Source organism: Puma concolor, chromosome B3 (assembly GCF_028749965.1).
Source record: "Puma concolor isolate L17-30 chromosome B3, mPumCon1.1.hap2, whole genome shotgun sequence".
NCBI classification, from domain to species: Eukaryota; Metazoa; Chordata; class Mammalia; order Carnivora; family Felidae; genus Puma; species Puma concolor.
In genome coordinates this window covers 110,827,856-110,850,052 of record NC_141672.1, presented here as the reverse complement: position 1 = coordinate 110,850,052, position 22,197 = coordinate 110,827,856, and the positions used below count along the sequence as shown (strand labels likewise).

General features: G+C 52.0%; 1 long non-coding RNA gene across 1 annotated transcript in view; it reads right to left on the bottom strand.

Moving 5' to 3' along the window:
• Nucleotides 1–7,171: 7,171 nt before the first annotated feature.
• The window catches only part of LOC147580284 (uncharacterized), a 46,293-nt gene continuing 31,267 nt past the window's right edge, over nt 7,172–22,197 (bottom strand). Inside the window, exon 3 of the long non-coding RNA XR_015252734.1 lies at nt 7,172–7,894. This is a non-coding gene — a long non-coding RNA (uncharacterized LOC147580284). The remainder of the gene's footprint in view (nt 7,895–22,197) is intronic.

Genomic DNA, 22,197 nt, shown 5'->3' with positions numbered 1-22,197 from the left:
CACTAACATACACAGAATGGGCCATTTTGTTGACCATGTTATTCTTTGATGAGGATTCACCTAGGGCACAAATTGCCTTCACCTCTGAGACCATTTGGAGAGGTCCACCCAAATACCTCTTTCTCAGACCTCCTTGTTAGCGATTTCCAATTGTGTTCTTCCAAGTCTCTGACTAAGCCATTAGCCACGTCCATGAAGGAGTGTACTCAAAGCTTTTGCCCTGGGAGGACTTCTCTCCACCACTGTCCTTCAGGGGCATCCCTGAGTGAAGCCATGGTGCTATAAAGTTGCCACCAGTTGTCTCAGCACTGTTCGCTCATCTCTCACCCGTGGATCTCTCTTTCCACATGCCATGCCCTTAAGGCGTGATTCCTAATGAACTCTCTAACCACAATTATAATGCTGTAGAAATCTTTTCTAGAAAGTGCCCAAATCTCTCTGATTTGTATCTGAGAACAGCCACTCAAGGACCCAGGCACCGGGTTGCTTTCTCAGTCTTGTCCTGGTGGTGCGTAGGCACAGACCATGTCAACTGACCCCCTTACATAAGAGTGAGTTATTTTTCTATCCAGGCTGCTCCCCCAAAGGTGGCAGGAAGAAATCTATCTCCCTGTCCTGATCGTGTCCAATTCCCAATACCCAGAGCACTTAGCACAGAGCCGAGGTTCCTCCTCGTGTCTTTCTCCCTAGGGCACGGAGGCATGGATACAAATCTAGCACTGGAAGAGGGCAAGGCCACAACCCAAACTCCACTAACCTCAGGGTAGCGGGTTGTTTTAGTTGGTATCGCTGAGGAAGTTGTCAGAATATTTCAGATTTTCTCAGTTTTAAGCACAAATTCCACCCACCCCTGACTTTAACAATCGTGAAATGGGTATGTCTTATAGCAAAGTCCACCCCTGACTTTAACAATTCTGAAATGGGTAGGTCTTATGGCAAAGTCTACATTTACTGGCAACTGCCTCCCCCCACCCCCGCCACCCTACCTCCATACCAACCAAAACAAAGATATTCTATCAGTGGTGTATCTTTCAGTCAAGGTAGTTCTTGGCATTGAAGTATTAGGGGAAATGATAGCCAACCCCCAGGGATGGGTGAAATTACCCAAGAAGATGGGTGGGAAAGGTAGGAAGAGAACTCTGAAATGAAATAAAATAAAGTAACTCGTAGTATTACTATAATATCAGTTAAGAATTATTGAATGCTTGCTGTGTGCTAGGCAGTGTTCTAAGGGCTTTGCATATATTAACTACTTCATTTCTGATGATAACCTTACGAGCTAGGCATTGCTATCATTAGCAACATCCCCATTTGTTCAGGTGAGGAAGTTGAGGAAAGATGCCCAGAGCATACACTAGTTAGTGGTAGAAGTAGGATCTCAACTCAGGCAGCTCTGGCTCCAGAGACCTTCCATGCTATGCCCATGTCACGAGTGGGCACTTAATCAGACATTTGCTAGGTTGAGTTGAAAAAAACATAAGATTGGGGTGCCTGGATGGCTCAGTCAGTTAAGTGTCTGACTCTTAGTTTTGGCTCAGGTCATGATCTCATGGTTCGTGAATTCGAGCCCTGTGCTGGGCTCTGGGCTGACAGCACGGATCCTGCTTGGGATTCTCTCTCTCCTTTTCTCTTTGCCCCTTCCTCACTCTCTCTCTCTCAAAATGAATAAACTTAAGAAAAACCACACTAGAATGGACATCCGTTTATTCAGCAGAGTTTTTAGTTACAAGCAACAGAAATCAACTCCTCTCTTTAAGAAGGAAAGGGAGGGGCGCCTGGGTGGCGCAGTCGGTTAAGCGTCCGACTTCAGCCGGGTCACGATCTCGCGGTCCGTGAGTTCGAGCCCCGCGTCGGGCTCTGGGCTGACGGCTCAGAGCCTGGAGCCTGTTTCCGATTCTGTGTCTCCCTCTCTCTCTGCCCCTCCCCCGTTCATGCTCTGTCTCTCTCTGTCCCAAAAAGAAATAAACGTTGAAAAAAAAAATTAAAAAAAAAAAAAGAAGGAAAGGGATTTATTAAGAGGCTATCCGTCCAGGCATCAATGAGCAGCACTTGCTAAGCTCATGAGCAGAAATGTTGACAACATGTCAACCCTTGGTCAATTTCAGCACCATGAAAAGAGGGACATCTGGACATTCATATGTCCTGATATGATGCCAAAATAACGAACCTGAATCTGATTAAGCCTCTGATGTAACCACCAGTTTCCAAGAAATGCAGAGGCCAGAGGAGTTATTAAACAAAACTATGAGACAGCCATCAGCCAAGGCCAGAGGTAGAAAATTCTCTAAAAGAACTGACCCTAATTCCTCAGGAAATAAGAGGCACACAACCAAAAAAAGGAAGGAAAACTTTTATAAGTGCAAAGACATTTAAGAGCATGTTGGCCAAATCTAACAGGTGGATATTGTTTGGAATTCTGATTTGAATAAACCAGCCATAGAAATGCTTTTTTCCGGACAACCAGGGAAAATTGAGCATGGTCTGGATATTAAATGATATCATTGTTGGTGGTGTTGGGTGGCATAGTGGTAATGTAGCTGGGTGTGTGGTTTTTAAGTCCATATGTGAGAGATACATACTGACATGTTTAGGAGTAAAAAGATAGGATGTCTGGAAGTTGCTTCAAATTATGTAAGTTCTCCACTTTATTTTTTATTTTTTTTAATGTTTATTTTTCAGAGAGAGAGAGTGCGAGCAGGAGAGGGGCAGAGAGAGGGGGAGACACAGAATCCGAAGCAGGCTCCAGGCTCTGAGCTGTCAGCACAAGAGCCCGACGCAGGGCTTGAACTCACGGACCGCGAGGTCATGACCTGAGCTGAAGTCGGATGCTCAACCGACTAAGCCACCCAGGCGCCCCTAGGTGCCCACTTTAAAGGAGTGGGATCACAAGTCCTTAATTTTCTAATTGTGCGCTGCACATAGTGACTTCCTTCCAAAGAGTCCAGTACAGAAAGGGGGAATATGGGTAACCCAACAGTGGAGAAACCTCACGATCACCGCTTCAGCGGGCAATCGAGGCCAACATCAATAATAAATCACGTTGATGGCACATACACTTAATACACTGTAATGGGAGTGGCACTTTACCTCTGGGGTTTTTCCCCAAACCCATAACCCCCGTCTAATCATGAGATACGCAGTAGACAAATTCCAACGGGGTGGGGGGGTGCATCTTACAATACAGCTGGCCAGTACTTCTCAAAACTGTCAAGGTCATCAAAAACAACGGGGAGTCTGAAGAGCGAACTGTTGCTCTCCTCACAACACCTCTGACACCAAATATGTGGATTTTCCACACCAAGCAATTCGCCAATTTTCTACAGACACCGACTGAGTGTCCTTCGGCTTAATTCAATTGTGATACTGATGACCCAGAGTTGACACAGATGCCATAGGTGAAGGGCTCAGCGCCACAGAACTTCCCCCACCACAGACACCAAAAACAAGGAGCGGGTGTCCCGGTTACCCACACTTCGCCGTGACTGGGCTGCAAACTGAACTTTCCCACTCTCTTCTCCTCAGATTTGATACTTTGCTGGAACAACTCACAGCACTTGGGAAAACACATCTACTGGTGGCATCAGAAAGGACATTATAAAGGGTACAGAGGAACAGCCAGTTGAAGAGGACCAGAGGACGAAGTCCAGAAGAGTCCTGAAGCAAAGGTACATCGCTCCCTGCCATATGGACATCCCAGGACATGGATGTGTTTACTGACCTAGAAGCTCTCTGAACTCCATCGTTTAGGGATTTTTATGGAAGCTTTAGCAGGTAGGCACTATCAAGTATTTAAGTCAATCTCCAGCCCCTCTCCTTGCCCCAGAGGATGGGGGTAGGGTGGGACTGAGAGCTGCTACCTTCCCATCTTGCCTCGGTCTTTCTGGCAAGAAAGACCGTATTTGTCAACCACAGCCATCCGGTTAGCATACAAAGACACCCATCACTCAGGAGGTCCCAAGGGTCTTAAAGGTCTTGTGTCAGGAACCATGGACAAGGACTAAATATTTTAGCAGAAGGTGCTCCTATCACTCAGAAAAGTGGGGGGGTTTTAGGAGCTTGGTTTCAGGACCCAGGGACAAGATCAAAGACGTATATCTTATCATATCACATTATCACAGTACAATGCCCTTAATACGGCATGATGAAGATAGCCCTTTACTTCTGTGATCCTCCTTCCCCAAACCCATAACCCCAATCTAATCATGAGAAAAACGGTAGACAAATCCCCAGAGCAGGAAACCTACAATATACCCGATAAGCCCCTCCTCAAAACTCTTAAGATCATCAGAATCAAGGAAAGTCTGTGAAACTACCACAACCCAGAAGGGCTCCCCAAACCTGACAGCTAAGCATAATGTGGTCTCCTGCAAGGGATCCTGAACAGGCAAAGGTCACTGATGAAAAACTAAGGCAGTCTGATCACGTATGGACTCGATTTAATAACAACATATCAGCATTGGTTTGTTACTTGTAACAAACGTACCATACTAACGTAAGATGCTAATAGTAGGAGAAACTGGGTATGGGATGGAGTTTAGGGGAATCCGTGGTAGTGCCTGCTCAAATTTCCTGTAAACCTAAAACTCTGCTGAAAAGTGAACTCTTAATTAAAATGTTTTGAGGAAAGAAGTGTTTGGAAACTCTACAGGAGGGAAGACGAACAAGAATGGCAGGATGTTAGAGGCGCCTGGGTGGCTCGGTCAGTTAAGCGTCTGACATCAGCTCAGGTCATGAGCTCACAGTCTGTGAGTTCGAGCCCCGCGTCGGGCTCTGTGCTGACAGCTCGGAGCCTGGAGGCTGCTTCGGATTCTGCGTCTCCCTCTCTCTCTGCCCCGCCCCCATTCACACTCTGTCTCCCTCTCTCTCACAAAAGTAAATAAACATTTTAAAAAATTAAAAAAGAATGGTGAATGTTGGTGAATCTCATAGCTTGGCAATGGACACGTGGGGGTTCTTGGTGCTATTCTGCTTTCGTATAGATTTGAAAGTTTCCGAAATCAGAAGTTATCTCTGATGAATACGGAGAGCCTCCCCTGTCCTCCAGGTGGGTCGGGGTATCATGCTAGTGGGAACTATCACCCTCACGAAGAGCCAGAACTGGCTGCGGGGACACGTGGCCCGCACCACCCATGTCACCAGTATTACCTCTGCCTCTGGGCACTCGATCTTAGTGCAACTGCCCCAGCCCTGTGGCCACAGAGAATATCCTTGTCCCCTCTCTCTTCATGTCACCAGCTTGAGTATAACCTGGGACGGGTATATCTAACGGGTCAAACCTTGTTCACATATCTCAAGGGCGGCTGGGATTACGGGTTACCGGCCTCTGTGGTGGGCAGCGGGTTCCCCTGCAAGCAACATTCCCCATGGCAGGAGTTCGCTGAGCAGAGGGAGGGGTCCACTGCTGGGGCCCACACGTTCCCTCGCGGCCTTACTACACTGGGCTGGGACAGCCGGGTGCTTCTCTGTCTGGTCCATCCTCGCATCCTCTGAGCTTAACACCAAGCCTGGTTCCTGAGAGGCATCCGTTCAAAAGTGAGTGAATGAGAAGACGTGGTTGTAGGAACGTTCTTGCCTCTTAGGGAGAAGGGGATAAGATCCCAGGGTCGTGAAGCCAGCATTCTAGCCCACCCTGCATCCTACTGGCCGTGTGCTTTGCAGGGAATCATTCCTCCTCTCCCATCCTCCTTGCCTTCCCTCTGCAATGAGGGAGGTGGACCAGATGGCCCTGTTGCTCGTCCATTTCTTCAGCCTACGTCAAGGACACTGTCTGGACAAAGAGTCCAGTCCAGCAGGTCCTACTGGCGGGAAGGCTGGCTCACAGCTGACCTGGTGACTCCCTGTGAGGACCAGCCCTCTTTACTGCTGAGAGGGGAGGCAGGCGTCTGCCACAGACTGGCCATGTGACCTTCAGAAGGGTCTTGAAGACACCGAGGACTCTTTCCACCTCTCAGTTTCCCCATCTGTAAGATGCGGGTGTGCTGGTAACCAATCCCCAAGGACTTTCGTTGCTCTGGGATTCTGTCGTGGCTAAGCCCACCTCCGAAGGCCTCAGTCACAGGTGTCCCGGCTCAGGGACACACATCTGGAAGAAAGCCCTGGAGGAAGAGCCAGGTCACGGGATTGTTTGCTCAGGACCTAGGGTCTGAGGCCGGCCCTTCCTGACGCAGAGACTGGCTCTGTGGGAACGCAGGAGAGCCAGAGCGGATGACACATGCTGTCTCTCCAGAGGGAGGGAGTCTCTGAGAGAGGAGCGAATCCGGGAACATAAATCAAATGAGGTGTAAAATTGTTCCGAGCCACGCTTCGTAAAGCTGCTGCAACATGTCGTTAATAGCAGCCCCAGAGCTGGGGACACACGGGCGGGCACCTGGCGGGCGGGTGGGGTGGCAATTAGTCCAGGAGTGATGATGGGGGCTCACCGCTCATGCGGGGGTGCTGTTGACCCACCTGGCCCTCATTCCTTCTCTGGCGGGACCTGAAGCACGGGGCTGAGGGCCAGACACCCACAGCCTGCCGGTCCTTACTGGCCCCTCCTTCTGGAATTCTCCTCTGAGGATCTCACTGTGGGCATCTTAAAGGCAGGAAGGGACCTGAGGTCACCCCACCTGCAGTTCAATTTTTGGAGGGGGCTGAGGCCCCAAGAAGGATGATCGGCAAGCCATTGGCCGTCCTGGACACAACCACGGCCAAGGTGCCCACCTTGTCTGCTAGGCCAAGGTCAGCAGGCTGCTGGTCCTTGCCTGCGGTCAGACCTCTCAGCCAGCAGGACAGGAAGCCCGCTCAGGTGATTTGGGACCCGTCAGTGGCCCTCAGACCTAGATTTCCGGGTGGAGCCGCTTTGGCCAAGTGAAGCGATCAAAAGAGATAACAAGCTACCCTCTATTCTCAGCATGGTGTAGTCATACTAACCGCAGACAATTATGACCAGCATAATCTCTCCCCTAAGATCCAGCACTCTGTCCAACTTTCCCCACTTCGCTGCGAGCTGTGAAGACTCTACTGGCAGCAGCAGAGGTGGGGGTTTGCCCAGGGACCGAGGACTGGCCATCGCCGTGGGACACACTCACTGCCCAGGCTCCCTGGGTAGGGCCTTCTGGAAAGAGGTGCGTATTAGGTTTGTAGCTCCACACACCTTCTATCCCGCATTGTAGCTTCACCTGCAACTCTAACAAAACTCAACTTGGACAGCCTCCCTCCCAGCTGAACTGTATTTCCGGATTTCTGGGAATCTGAGCCGCCGTTAAAGGGCCTGTTTTTCAGGGGTGGGTGGTTTGGGCCCCAGGGGCTGCCTTCTCTGTGTAATGAGGATAGTGGTGTTAGCAAGACAACCTTCTTACATAGTTTTTGCAGGCGGGGTTCCCCGAAAGCAGTTGGGGGTGAAGTTTGGGGTGCAAGGTGTTACGAGGGTTCAACACGTGTGAGAGGAAAGAGGGGGGGAGGAGGTAGGGGGCAGAGACAGACCTCGATGCAGGTCTGATGGTACAGGCCCAGCCAGTGCCCAATAGTGTCCCTCGTGGACCCAAATGGCTGGGTCTTTGTGCCCCCTGCTGTCTCATCCCCTGGCTGCAGGCTGCCCTGGGGAGGGCACGACCTCGGGCGAGGTGGCTATCTGCAGCCGAGCCCGGCTACAGGGGCTGAGAGCTGGAGGCCATGTGACCACTGACCACACTTCCGGCAGCATCCCGGACAGAGAAGTGGGCTGTCATCTCCGTGTTCCCCAGAATTGGCAATTTGCACAACACTTTCACATTCTGGATTCTTACAACCACCTTGGGGCGCAGGCAGAGCAGAGGTACTTACCCCACTTTATATCTGGGCAAACTGAAGCCACACATCAAGTAAGATGGTGCTGAACAGGTACTCTACCAGCGTCCTCAGTCATCTTCTAGGGCCTCTATGACAAAAAGCAAGGGCTCAGTGATAACAATAATCACTATTATAAATGTTAACAGTATTGTTGATTCACCAGTAAGTGAACAGCTAGACCCTGTAGCGTGAACTTTGCACATCAGTTCATTTAAACTCCCAACAATCCTACGAGCTGACTTCAAGTATTATCCCCATTTTGTGGACGAGTAAACTGAGGCTCAGAGAGGTGAAGACTCTTAGCCAAGGTTGCTCAGCTAGTAAGGCAGGGTCACAGACTCAGATCCAAGTCTGCCTGGCTCCACGGCCCGCAGGACCCCATGCTCTTAAACACCATGGCTGATGGGAGCCCCCAGACCCTCAGGGGGGCTTCGAGAGGGCTCAGGCTGGTGCTCCGGCTGTGGGCAGGATGGATGGAAAAGCCCTAAAGACAGGCCCCACTTCCTGAGGGAGGTAGCGCTCTGGTCTGGGGGCCGGAGGCTCTTTTTGTCCTGGCTGTGTGGCCCAGAGCCAGCCCCTTCCGCTCAAGGCCTCTGGGAAGAGGAGGGTCTGGCCTATGTGCATTCTGAAGGATCTTCCCAAGAACTTTTTTGTTTAATTTTTTTAATGTTTATTTATGTTTGAGAGAGAGAGAGAAAGTAGGGGAGGGTCAGAGAGAAAGGGAGACAAAGAACTCAAAACAGGCTCCAGGCTCCATGCTGTCGGCACAGAGCCCGATGCGGGGCTCGAGCTCACAAACTGTGAGATCATGACTTGAGCTGAAGTCGGACGCTCAACCGCCTGAGCCACCCCGGTGCCACTGCAGAGAATTTCTGACCAGCTGGGTTTCTACTTTGGACTCATATCTGGAGTCACCTGTGGCTTCGTCGACCTGCTTCTGTGGGAACCCCCCAGGGTACCCCAGCCCCTCTCTCCTCCCAGCTCCCTGTCTGTAGATGGGCCTGGACTGTGTAGATCACCTCTGGCCCCAAACAGTGGCAGGTCGTTCTCTGTCCTGTGCCGTCACACTTGTCCACAAGGCACAACTGGCCCTGGGTTTGGCCAACACCACCTCCTCCTGGGCCCTGGGTGAGCCCTTTGGCCTGGGAAGATACCACGGAGACTCCTGGAGAGACAAAGCTGGGGAGAGAGGGGGAAAGAGGAGACAGCAAGGGGGACGCAGGGAGCAGGATGTACGTTGCAGGGGGATGGGGGCACGGAGGGCCGCAGGGGCTCCACATTGCACAGGGAACCCTCTCCAAGAAACTTCACGCTCCAGCAAGAACTCATACAATCAAAGATGTGCTTCCATATGCAATCATTTACCCAGAACAAGCGATGAAAACTTCCCTCCCATTAATCATTGAGCAAGAGGCTAATTGATTTACAGCCCTGTGGCCTACGCAACACTCCGGAGGGTTATACGTGGTGTGAGCACGGCTATGACATCATAGGCTCCAGCGTGGCATGCAAGGCCCTCCCCAGGCAGGGCCAGGCCTGGCTCTCGCTACCCCCACCGGCCTACTCCACACTTCCTCATTGTATGCCGCTGCTCCCCGATCTCCGAGATGTTCTCGGAGCTGCTCCTGTGAAACCAGGGCCGGGGTTCATCGCCATTCCGGATAGGTTTCGGCTGTTTCACACCAGTCACAGCAGGCTCAGACCACTTCTAACCAGTCCAAGCTAGTTCTGGCTCATTCTGATTCTTTTCGACGTTTATTTATTTTTGGGACAGAGAGAGACAGAGCATGAACGGGCGAGGGGCAGAGAGAGAGGGAGACACAGAATCGGAAACAGGCTCCAGGCTCCGAGCCATCAGCCCAGAGCCCGACGCGGGGCTCGAACTCACGGACCGCGAGATCGTGACCTGGCTGAAGTCGGACGCTTAACCGACTGCGCCACCCAGGCGCCCCAAGGCTCATTCTGATTCTAACCAGGTCAGGATAAAACCTGGTTCTAACATGATCTGATTGGATCACACTCCTTCAGGACTCGTCAAACAGATTCCGACTAAATCTAACTGGATCAAACGAGTTCTACCCGGATCAAAGCAATGCTCACTGGTTTCAGGGAGTCCAGTCTGGTTCCAACGTGGCCTGTGTCTTCCACTCTGAGACAGTGGTCAGTGAACCCTTCCTTGGCCTCCTCTGGGCCCTAGTGATCGTTCTTGAAGAAAAAGAGGGATGGTTATGTTTGGTTCTGAGGAAATCTAAAGGAGTTTGTTATTTTAGTAATAACTCCATTTACAGTTTCCTGAGTGACTTTGCACGCGCTGGTTTGACCCCCACAAGAAGTGTCTGAGCCAGGGGCTCCTAGCCCGTGTCCAGCAGATTTTTAGAGGGGGTAAGAGGTGGGGCCCGCAATCCCAACCCTTCACTTGCCATCTTCGTGCCTTGGTTTCCCTGCTCTGAGCTCCATTTCCTCCCTTGGAAAATGGGGAGAGTAAAAGTGTCTACTTCACCTGCTGTGATGAAGATCGAGAAAAGAGAATCAATCTATGTGGAAGCACCCGGGGCAGTGTTATAACCCAGAGCAAGCACAAGAAATATTAGCTCTTTTTAAAAATTATGATTTGGGGACACCTGGATAGCTCAGTCGGTTGAGCACCTGACTTTGGCTCAGGTCATGATCTCGTGGTTTGTGAGTTCGAGTGCCATGTCCGGCTCTGTGCTGACAGCTGGGAGGCTGGAGCCTGCTTCAAATTCTGTGTCTCCCTCTCTCTCTCTGCCCCTCCCCTGCTCATGCTGTCTCTCTCTTTCTCTCTCAAAAATAAATAAACGTTAACATTTTTTTAAGTAAAGAAATAAAAATAATGATTTTGTTGTGACTATACATTCATCGCTGGCTGCCATCATGCAAATACGGGAAACGAGTGGGACTGGTCCAGGTTCTGTCTCACTTGAACCCTGACCATGCTGGGCCCTGACCTCCTGGCTTCCTCCCATAGAAGGTTCATAGGAAGTTAGAGACCTGATTACCACGGGTGCTCCCCACTCTCGCCTGCCAGGTGAGACCCAGGCTGTCCTGTGATGGGTTTTCCAACACTGTTCCTGGGAGCTGTCACTTCTAAATTGCTTTCTGACACCTGTCAGGGGGTTCTTTTTTACTGAGACTTCCAATGGTTGAGTGAACTCCCCTGGGACAGAGGAAATGGAGACAGCTTTCAAGCCACATTGGGCCAGAGCCCCCAAACCCTGTGTGGACAGTGGGCTCAGAGGGGGCTCTCCTTGGGCCGAGGACAGAGCCCTGAGCTGAAGATTTAGCTCCTGGGGTGTCCCTGCCCGCCCTCCAAGCCTCTGTCCACTGAGGGAGGACTAGATGAGGGGATGGGGTCTTTGGGGGACTCCCCAGGGGTATTTGGGCCTCTTGACCTGTTCTGACAGGGGTCTTGGTTGGCGTGTGGAAGGTCCCTCACCCCAGGAAGGATCCAGCTCCTGTGGTTGGGCCTGGAACCCCTCCTCCCCCCGGCCCCATCCTTCTCTCTCAGAAACAAATTATACACACACCACTAAACACTCAAAAACTAACAATTTATATAAATTACAGTTTGTCGAGAGTTCACTGGGTTCCAAGCACTTTCCTGCAATTCTGTCATTTACTACCACGAGGACCCCATGAAAGGGGTGTTGTTATCCAGCCCGCACGCAGAGAAGGGAGGGCAGGCTTGAGTCCACCTCTCTCTGACGCCCCCCCCCACGCTTTGCCCTTGACCCCGCTCTCCCCCACCAACTGCCCCTCTTGAGGCTCGCGGGGGCCTGAGTCGAGATGGAAACAGCCCACTGTGGCCCCTTGTGCCTTTGCTGGCTCCACCCCTGCAGGACAGGCTGTTGTCAGGGAGGCAGGTGCTGGGGACCTGGTATGGATGGGCGGTGGGTGCAGGGGCAGGACAGAGGCACAAGCAGATGGAGGTGGGGCAGGACAAGATGGGTGCAGCTCAGAACCACCCCCCCCCCCCGAAATCCAGGGCTGGAAGAGAATCCAAGGCCACCCCCACAGCAGCGCTCAGCCACCTGGCCTCCACTTGCACACCTCTTCTGCCGAGAAACTCACCACCCCCCCGTGGTAGCCCTTCCATGCAGCGACCTCCCTTCTTAGGAAAAGAGCCTGAAGGGACAGGATTCATCATGTGACCTTTCCACACCACACACATGCAGAGTGATGGGGGGGGGGTTCATCTCATTTAAGTCCTACAACCACCCCACGATATAAATGTTCTTTCTCACTCCATTTTTTAGATTAAAAAATAATTACTTGTGGTAAAATACGCATGAAGTATAAGTCACCGTCCTAGCCATTTTTAAGTGCACCGCTCAGCAGTGTTGATATAGTCACATGGTTGTGTGCCCAGAACCCTTTCATCTTGCAAAGCAAACCGCCAAAACCATCCTCCCCGCCTACTTTCTGTCCCCCTGGGTCCGACCACCCTAGGCACTCAGGTAAGTGGAATCCTACAGTTCTTGTCTTTTTGTGATTACTAGCTCCGTTTTAAGGCAAGGAAACAGGCTCAGAGAGACTAAGCCACTCACCTGCTGTCACCAGCTAGTCAGAGACCCAGCCAGGCTTTGAACTCACAGTCTCTTTCCCCATGGGCCCATGCAGTCCCTCTAACACAAGCCGTCCCTCCTCCAGCCATCCCAGCAGTCCCTACTCTGTTCCAGGTGGAACAGCTCAAGGCCTTTCAGTGTGAGGGCAGCCGTGGGGAAGCCCAGCCACCTGCCACTCCCTAGAATTCAGCATGAACCTAATCAGCCAGGATCGGGGGCGGGGAGAGGGGAGGGTGCCAAAATCTTTCTCAGCTGCTCCCTCAGGGGAGGCCACACACAGGGCCAAACATTCCCTTCGGCTGAGTAAAGGGGAGTCTGGGAGTTGCACTGGGTGATGAGCTGAAGGTCCTGGGCACTCTGCAGCCGGGGTCTCTTGGGAACGCTGTGAAGAGTCTTTGAGAGCATTTGAGCAGAGAACTCCAGGAAGGGTGTGCTGATGAGCTCCCCCAACTCACTGGAGGTGGAGAGGAGACCATCACGGGGTCCCTCAGCAGTCACAAGACAGAGCTACGGTGGGGTGGAAGGCAGCAGAGAAGCATGAGACAGGACTTGTCAACAGAGCATTCCACAGAGACACAGGACTTCTGGTCCATCTTCCTGTCTCAGATGGGAAACTGACAAGCCTTGGGCCACGTCAGCCAGCTGCTTAGGTAACTGACCTCCGTCCCCTGCCCCAGGGATGCCAGTCCTCAATCAACTGCTGCCCAAAGGGCTGTGTGGAGAAAGATTCTGGACCGGAAAGGGAGAGCGATGTGATCGATTAGTGATGTCTGCCACAGGCAAGGGACTGGCGAGGAGTGGCCTAGCGCAGCCCTTGGCGGTCCCTGCACTGGCACCCCAGAGTGGATAGCTCTGCCCACCCTAGCTTACCACATACAGCTGCAGAGCCCAACGAGATCAGTGTGGGAAAATGTTTTGGAGACTATTAAGACGGTGCAAGGAGGGGGGGTTGTTTTTATGGTTACGTGTGCCTCCCTTAGTCACCCTGAGCCTGGTGCCAGAAAAAACACACAGCCCCCCAATATCCTCGACAGCTTTCACCCACCAACTGTCCCCAGCATGTTGCCTTGCTTGTTGACCGAGGCGGGCTTAGTCACAGGTGGCTGCACAGGGGCTGTGTTTGAGGCACATATGGACGGATGGCATACTTCACAACCACAGACCAAGGGCGCCATGAGTCACCAGCTCCTGGGCACATGGAATTGAGGGCAAGGCCCCTTTCATGATCAGTAGGGCCTGAGTCTGCTAGAATGTGCAGCCACGTTAACCACATCGGCCACATCTTGTCAGATTCCAGCTCCACCTCTGTCCCCAAACTCCAGTGTGTCAGGATGCGTAGAGGCACAGCCTCCTGGTTATACCTCTGGGTGATGTCCCCTGACCTGCTCATTTGCTGCCAGGACGGTGGACCCCGAGGGCTGGAGAAGTATTTCCAGCTGCGTAGAATTCACAGAGATTCTTTCCGTGGGGATTTTGTGCGGAAGCGATCGGCAAAGCGGAGACTAGACCGGAGTCCCAGCATTGTGATCCTGCCTCTGTCGCTCACTCCCTGTGGGGCCTCGGGCAAGCCACTTAATATCTTTGTGCATCAGAGTCCTCATCTGTAAGATGGGGATAGTATTCTCTGTCCTGCCTAACCCTCTGGGAAGGGTGGAAATTATCCCTGAAATGAACTTTCATTCTTGTAGGACTTTGCAGGTTCGGAAAGGCCTTTAAATCCCCACTTCCATATTTGAGCCTCACAAGGCTCCCGTGGGGCAGTCAGGGCAAGTGTCTGAGTTATCCCCATTTCAGAGAGGAGCAAACAGAGGCCCAGAGTCACGTGGCAAGTTAGGGGCAGAGCCTGGGCCTAATTCCTGCTCACAACAATGCCAGGATGCCGTCGCAGGTGGGTAAAGGCCTTATCAGCCCACAGAAATGCAGAATGGGATCAAATGAGGGCACCTGGTCCAGGCCTTCGGGTGAGGGGGTGGTGGGGACGCCCTGCCAGAGAGCTCCAGGCCAGGTGCTGAGAAACACACGGTTCCTGAAAGGAGAATGTCACACAGCCAGGCCTCTCCGGCCGCTGCCCTCCTGCTGTGGGGACCCTGCCCAGCCTCCACCACCCCACAGCCCCCACAGCACACCCTGTGCCCTCACATGCCCTCTGTTGCCCACACTTGGCCCACTGGTCCTCCTGCCAGAAACACTTCCCTCCAGGGGCGCCTGGGGGGCTCAGCTGGCTAAGCATCTGACTTCAACTCAGGTCATGATCTCACAGTTTGTGAGTTCGAGCCCCATGTCAGGCTCTGTGCTGACAGCTCAGAGCCTGGAGCCTGCTTTGCATTCTGTGTCTCCCTCTCTCTCTCTCTCTCTCTCTCTCCCTCTCTCCTGCTCATGCTGTCTCTCTCTGTCTCAAAGATAAATAAAACATTAAAAAAAGAGAGAAAGAAACACTTCCCTTTGTCCATCTGTCTACTCTGTGATAGACTCCCTTCCTCCCAGAGGGACTAAACTGGTGAATATGGGGCCAAAACATGTCAACATTCCCCTCCCCCGCAAGAACACCATCACCCTCAGCTCCACAACTGTCCCTGTTGTTGATTTATCACTTACACGACTGGTCTCCAGTGGTGGACAGACACCCAGCACCTGCCACACCCAGCACCTGCCACGCACAGGAGCCACCAGGAAAGGTTTGTGCAATTGAGCTAAACTGAGGAAATCGCTCCCCTCTCTGAGCCTCAGTTTCTCCCCCTGTGGGATGGGGTTGATGGCAGCTGCTGTGCCCTCCCACCCAGCCTCACAGTGAGTACATGGAGGCTCAGGAGGCTTCTCAGACTGACAGGAGGGAGTGACTGTGAAGTTCAAGGTGATTTGTGCCCGTGCATACCCCTGCCCCCCCCCCCCCCCGCTTGGCTATCATCTCTGAATCCCCCCCAAACCCAAGCCAGGACCCCATTCCCAGAGGCCACTGCTCTTTACCTGGCTGGTGATTTTCTTCCCCATGCCTAGACTATATGCTCCTGGGAATAGAAACCCAGCCTTGGTGGCTCCTCCCACATTCCCCAGGGCCACATGTGGCCAGGTGCCTGTCAGCTACCCAGGCCTCTGGGCATCCCCGGCTCAGGCATTTTAACCTGGGACTGAACCCCCTGAAAGTGTATGCAGAAATGTGTGGGTGTGTGCACAGTTGCTTGTATGTGACTTCTCAGAAAGGAGGCCTGCTGCTCTCAACGAAGTCTCCAGGGGGACCCAGCACCCCACTGCTCCGTGCTCCTGTCACTTGTCGCATTACACGAGATGGTCCCTTGTGTCTGCGACCCCAAACAGACGGTGGCTCCCTATATCATGAACACCAGCCTGTCACACAGTAGGGGCTCGATGCACATCAATGAGCCCAGCACCGAGTTGGGAGCTGAAAAAATGTGGGTTTATTTGCCCCTAAGAGTGGCCAGGTCAGTCCCCTTGTTGATCTTTCACTCTTGTGTCTGATATAGAACGGGCTGCCTGAGTCACACCCTCTCTCTCCGGTCTCCTTGAACCCCCAAAGAGATCACATTTGGGGAGTACCTGCTGAAAGCCTAGTGCACACACTCACATGTTACCACTGAATCCTCACAACTCTGTGGGGTGCATCAGTCAGGAAAGCTAGGTTATGCTGCGGTGACAAAGAACCCTCACATTTCCATAGCCTACCCTGTGTTTGTCTCTCGTTTATGACCTTGCATGATGGCTGGGGTAAGACTCAGGATGAAAGAACAGGCACCACGTGAAACACTGCTGACCAAGAAGGCTCTGGGGTGGGGGGGTCCTGCATCAGTGATTACCTGATCAAACTCAAAAATACACATGTCACTTTCGCTCATAAGTCATCAGTCAGAACTAGCCACATGGCCCCAACCACACAGGTGCGGAGAAACACCTGAAAACAGAAGAGCATAAGCATCTCCATCTTACATTTGGGGACATAGCGGTTGGAAGCCTACCCAAGGGCACGCAAGGGAGCAGCTGGACTGTGCTGATACATTCATGACTGCTGCAAAGCCCAGCCCATTCTCTGGTACCATCTGGCCCCTGCAAGGGGCTGCCCAGGGCCCAGGAGCAGACTGGAGCTGATCGAAGTATGTCCAGGGCACAGGATGAGGTCAGTAGGCCCTCAGGGTCAAATTCCTGGTGGGGCCACTTTAATTTGTGCAGTGTTGAAGGAATGATGGATGGCAACATGTCACAGACCCACTCTTGGCCATGTTCTTTGCAGAGAAGACGTATCTGTCTGTCAAAGATGTGCTGAGTTTGTCCCAGATGCCCAGCTAGAGTCTCACAGTCCGGCTGGGGAGCTGGGATGACATAGATGATAACCAAAAAGTCCATCTGTCATGTGAGATAGACAAGAGGAATGAGTCAAGATGGCAGATTAGATACCCATATCCACTTTGGCTGCCTCCTCAGTCCTCACCACAAAAACCCAGAGAGAGCGACTTTTTAAAAAGTATAAAGATTGGGAGAACAAGAGAAGAAACAATGGCAACAAAATACGGGAAGACAGAACCCAAGGCAATGGAATACCAACACAAGTGGGGAAAGCCAAGAGCCAACCAGGCTTACATTGCAGAGTTTTTAGAAGGTTCAGGAACTGGAGGCTCCAGAACCTCAGGGGAGGCCACCCAGAGAGCGGGGTCGGAGCCTGTATGGTGCGAGGAGGGCAGCCCACGGGGGGCAGCCTGGTGAGCAGGGGAAGACAGCAACCCTGGGGAGGAAGGTGGTTGTAGTGACCCATGGAGGGGTGTCAGAGCCGGAGGCAGGGTTGGGGGTGGGGGGAATCTTGAGAGAGTGTTGTCAGATGTGAGAGCATGGCTACCTGTGGGGGATTGATTAGATATGTAAATTTGTTAAAGATAATGGGAGATAATTATTAAAGACAGTGGGTTCCGCACTGTCAGAAAGGTGAGTTACAAACATGGAAGAGAGAGAACCAAATGGTAGTGGTGGAGGCTGGAACTAAAAGTCTAGGTAAGACTCATGGTTTTCCAGATGGATAGATAGATGATGGATGGGTGGATAGAGAGAGAGATAGATACGAACATGTATGTATTAATAGGAACATGTAAACACGTGTATAAATAACAGAGATAGATAGATAGATAGATAGATAGATAGATAGATAGATAGATACAAACATGTATATATTGATAGGAACATGTAAACAGGTGTATAAATATACACGTATTCCCTAGCTCTAACCACTGTGAGCACCTGGGAGCAGCAACATCCCAACAGCAACAAGCACACCTAGCACCCAGATCTTGGCTTCTAAAACCCATTCCCTATTTGGAGAACCAGTGCTCCCTGGAGAGGTGACTAATTCCAAAATTGAAGTACAAGATGAGCCCAAGACATCTTGTGGTTCCAGAAAGCAAGGAAATGCTCAAAGAATGATGGGGATGTGTCCAAAGGACACAGGTGTCACCCTGAAAGGGCTCCCACTAGGCAAATCTGGGATAATTTGAGCACCAAATTATATAATGTTGGTAACAGATTATAATCTACCGAATAAAATAAGAAACCATGACTCCATACTCACGTAACTAACTAAATAGATTGAACAAGATAGTTACACACTATCAAAGTACTTCCCACAAAATGTTTATCAATTCCAGAGGACAAAATAATAATGTTTCAGTGAAGAAGTCTGGCAGATAGCACCCAAATCAAGTGATCAAAGTGAACATCACCAGGAATAAGACAAACTGAAATGAAGCCCCACCTGGTAGAAGTAACAAGAAGAGAGCATCATAGAATAGCACTGTGGAATCCCCGCTGACGGTGTAGGACCTGAATATAATCATGAACAACATCAGAAAACTCCAAATTACGGGACTTCCTCCAACAGCGTGGGGGTCATACAAGTCAAAGAAATACCAAGGAACTGTTCTAGAACAGTTCTAGCCAAAGGAGGCTAAAGGGACTTGACAAGTGCAGGAATGTTTCTTATCTGGACATTCTGCTACAAAGAACATCCTTGGGGAAACTGACACAACATGAATGGGGGCTAAACATTAGGTGGCAATGATGTTTTGACATTACTCTGCTGTTGCCTGGTTAGAGTACATCCTTGAGAGTAAGTTGCTGGAATGATACCCCAAGTTCACCAAATTCTTTAGCGTATATTTCCCACAAAAGTGCGTCCTTGTTTGTAGGAAACACACACTAAAGAATTAGGTGGATCTGGGAAGTCGTTTCAGCAACTTACTCCTAATGGTTCGGGGCAAAAATGACCTGTATTGCACTTGCAACTTTCATTTATGTATGACATTGTTTCAAAATGAAAAAAAAAATGAAAAAGAAGACTGATCAGACAAGTAACAAAAAGTGAAAAGGGCTTTTTTTTTTTTTTTTTTTGGCTCGGTGGCTTTGGGAGAACTTTTGAAGGCAGATAGCTGTCTTTTTTGGTGCAAGGGCGCCCTCTTGTGGTGTTCACAGCACAATGCAGCACTCGGCATCCAGGTGGAGTCCAGGAGTTCGCTTCTCTTCCCAGTGATGTCCTCAGAGGTTATCTCATCCAGGCCCCCACTTCAGGCCGGGGTTTCTCCTCAGCCACACCATAAAGATCCCTGTGCCTGTAGCCTCTGCCTTAAAAGTTCTAGATGTGTCCCTTTCTGGCCTGATGCTAGGAACAGCTCTGAGGACTGGATCCCTTGGAGGTTCTCTGGACAGACAGGGGACCCATGAGCCAGCCTGATGAAGGGCTGGGCCAGAGACAAGGGCTGCGGAGGACAGAACCCAGATAGAAGCCCAGAGGCTGCTTCTAACTGTCTGCCTGGTCTTGGGCACATCACCTGTCTACTCTCAACATCACTTCCTTTTTTTCTGTACGTTTGCAGTTTAGAGACCATGAAACCTGCCCAGCCGTCCACAGGAGCTAATGAGATACAAATAATAGATACCCTTTCTCAACAAATGGGTAACCACACACCCAAGGCTGCCTGGGAAAGGCCTGATTTACACTCGCTTCCCAGCATAATTACTAATGACCCCTCTTTCTCTCTGATAGATCATGTGGTCACTACTAAGGATAAACCATCTATCAAGTGGGTGATCAATCACATGGCCACTTGCCACCGGGGGGCTTGCATCTTAATGGATTTCCGAAAGCCTTCAAGATTCGAAGCCTTTGTGGTTTCTTCCGACCCCTTCCACTTTAGAGGGGACACTTGCAGGAGCAATGGCTACAAACTCATTTTAGCATCCCTCTTAGCAAATCCCAAAAAGCAAATCCCATTCTGAGTTGGCAGCTAAGCCCATCTTAGATGGATGGGCACTTGGCCAGCCCCACACAGCAGGGGACACAGGAAAGAGACCAGGCCCCACATAATCGTCTGCAGAGGAAGAGGCAGTGACATTGTCAACAGCCACAGCCAGGACTCAGGCCAGGCCCTGCCCTATGTCCCGGGATGCTATGTGGTCAGACTTCCTGTAAGATCTGGGAAGGGAGTGGGAAAAAATAGGATGCTGTAGAAACACACGAAATTGGCCCTTACGACCAACTGTAAGGGCATGTGGATTCAGGCTGAGCTTGATTTCGGACAGTAAAGAACAGTGACATTTCTTAGACCCAGGTATAGAGGAGCTCTCAGACCGGTCACAGAAACCGAGTGAGTTCCTCAAAGGACAAGGCTCATAGGAGGCTGGGGCTGGGGCACGGCAGACACTTGGTGTTAAAGTTCCATTTTTCTTTCCTGGTTTGTTTTTCTTAAGTACACTCATTGTGAAAGGGACATATGTCCTAGAAGTAATATGAATGTTCATATAATAAGAGGTGATTGTACCATTGACCCTTTGGGGGAACCTTCTGCGGCCAGGGGCTTGCGACGTGATCTGAAACCCTCGCGACCACCCTGGGGAGAAGTACCGTTATTCAAATTTTCCGGATGGGGAAACTGAACCTCCGTGGTGGGGCGGGGGGCAGTGACTCTGAGCTCTCACAGGTGGCAAGCATTGAGGCCTGGATTTTTCTGGCCACTACACCCCACGGCCTCTCCCACAGGGAAGAGCCATGTTCCAGTGTTGCGGCTCACTCCCCACGCGTGCACGGAATCCAGGCTGTGGCGTGGTAGGCAGGCCGCAGCCTGTGGGGAAAGTGGAGAAGGGGGCCGTGGAGACAGGTCCCACAGTGGCCCTGCTGGCCTGTGGAGGTGCATGGTGGTGGCCTGGGGGCCACTGATGCCTACGAAAGCCCACAGGCAGGAAGCCAAGCTGGGACAGGAGGGGACCGATGACAAGCTGGGCCCACCGGGCACCTCTGTGTGTTTGGCCCGACCCCGGGCTCTGGACTCCCTTTTTGCAAATCTTGCCAGCTTAAACCCTGCAGGGAAGGGAATTCTGGGAAAGGCAGTTCTGAGCTTTATGGGGAGACAGAGGTACCACATAGAGAGCCCAACCCAGTGCAGCAACCCCAGGGCCTTGCCTCACCTCTTAGGGGCACTGAAGTTGGGAAGGTAGCTGGCAGCTACGAGTCTTTGGCCAGACAGCTCTCCGTGTGCCACTGCCTGTCCCCTTCACGCAATGAATGCGGACACAGGGCAGCCTGGCGTTCCCTCCTGCCCGGGGCCTGGAGCCAAAGCAGATGCCCTGGAGGGGAGGTGGCAGTGAGGATGTGGCTCACCACAGAGGCTTCCTCAGGGAGCCCCTGGCTCCAACGTTCAGAAGGGAAAGGGGGTAGGGAGGCGGGGAACCAGTAGACTTGCTCTAGGACACTGGACAAGCATCCTTCCCCCACTGGTTTCCTGTATTCTTTCTCCCCCACCTTCCACCTGTCCCCCCTCCATGCTACACAGAGGATCACAGAGCCTCTTCTCCCCACAGCCCCTACTCTAGTGTGAGTGAGTGGGGCCAGGGGGACAGAGCTGGGGGAGCCCACTGGAGCTGGCCCTGCCTTGGGGTGTCTGCTCTCTCAGAGCTGGGTCTGCTCCTGTGGCCTAAGCTTTCTCTTCCTGGGAAGAAAGATGCCCAAGACCATCAGCCTCTCTGACACCAGTCCCCTCCCTGCCCCAAACACCTTCCCAACTTTCCCTCATGGAATTAGCCAGTTGGGAGAAGGGCCTTTCCCACAGTGGCCCTGCCCAGCAAGAGGCCCTGAGCGGGGTGGAAAGCGGTAGAAGCAAGAGGTAAGGACCCGAGCGGCGGTGAGCTTTGGGCGCATTTCTTTCTAAGCTTTGGACATCAGTTCGTGTCTGGGATGAGCAAGATGGCACCTGACTCCTGCCCTCTCTCCACCACACCCCAGCCCGTGGGCAGGACTGGAGCAGAGCATTACTGGGGCGCAGTGGCCCCACAACCACGTTCTGAGCAGTGGCGGGTCCCATCGGGACCGGGACCGGGACCAGACCGAGGAAAGGCATGGAGGGAGCCCCTGGCATGCGATGAGTGTTACATACAAAGTGAAGTTCTCAGCTCTGATGGGAGAGGGTACCTGAGGACACGAAAGGCCTCAGAGGGAAGCGGGGCAGACAAAAGATGACCAGTGGTGACCAGTGAATGTCGTGTTGTTGCTTGCACATTTTTTCTCACTTAATCTTCCTCACGTCCCTGGGAAGCAAGTCTTATTGTGTCCTCATCTCTGCTTTCAAGACCATTCACTGCCAACCCCTCCTCCCACAGAGGAGGAAACTGAGGCACGGAGGGAAGGTGATTCCCCAAGGCCCCACATGGCCGCGCCAGGACTCCACCACTCGCTGGGCCTCGTGATCCGGGGAACACCCGGGGAGAGGCTGGGTGCCGCGCTAGCTTGGTGGGCACGGGTGGTGAGGCGACAGAGTGGGCTGGAGAA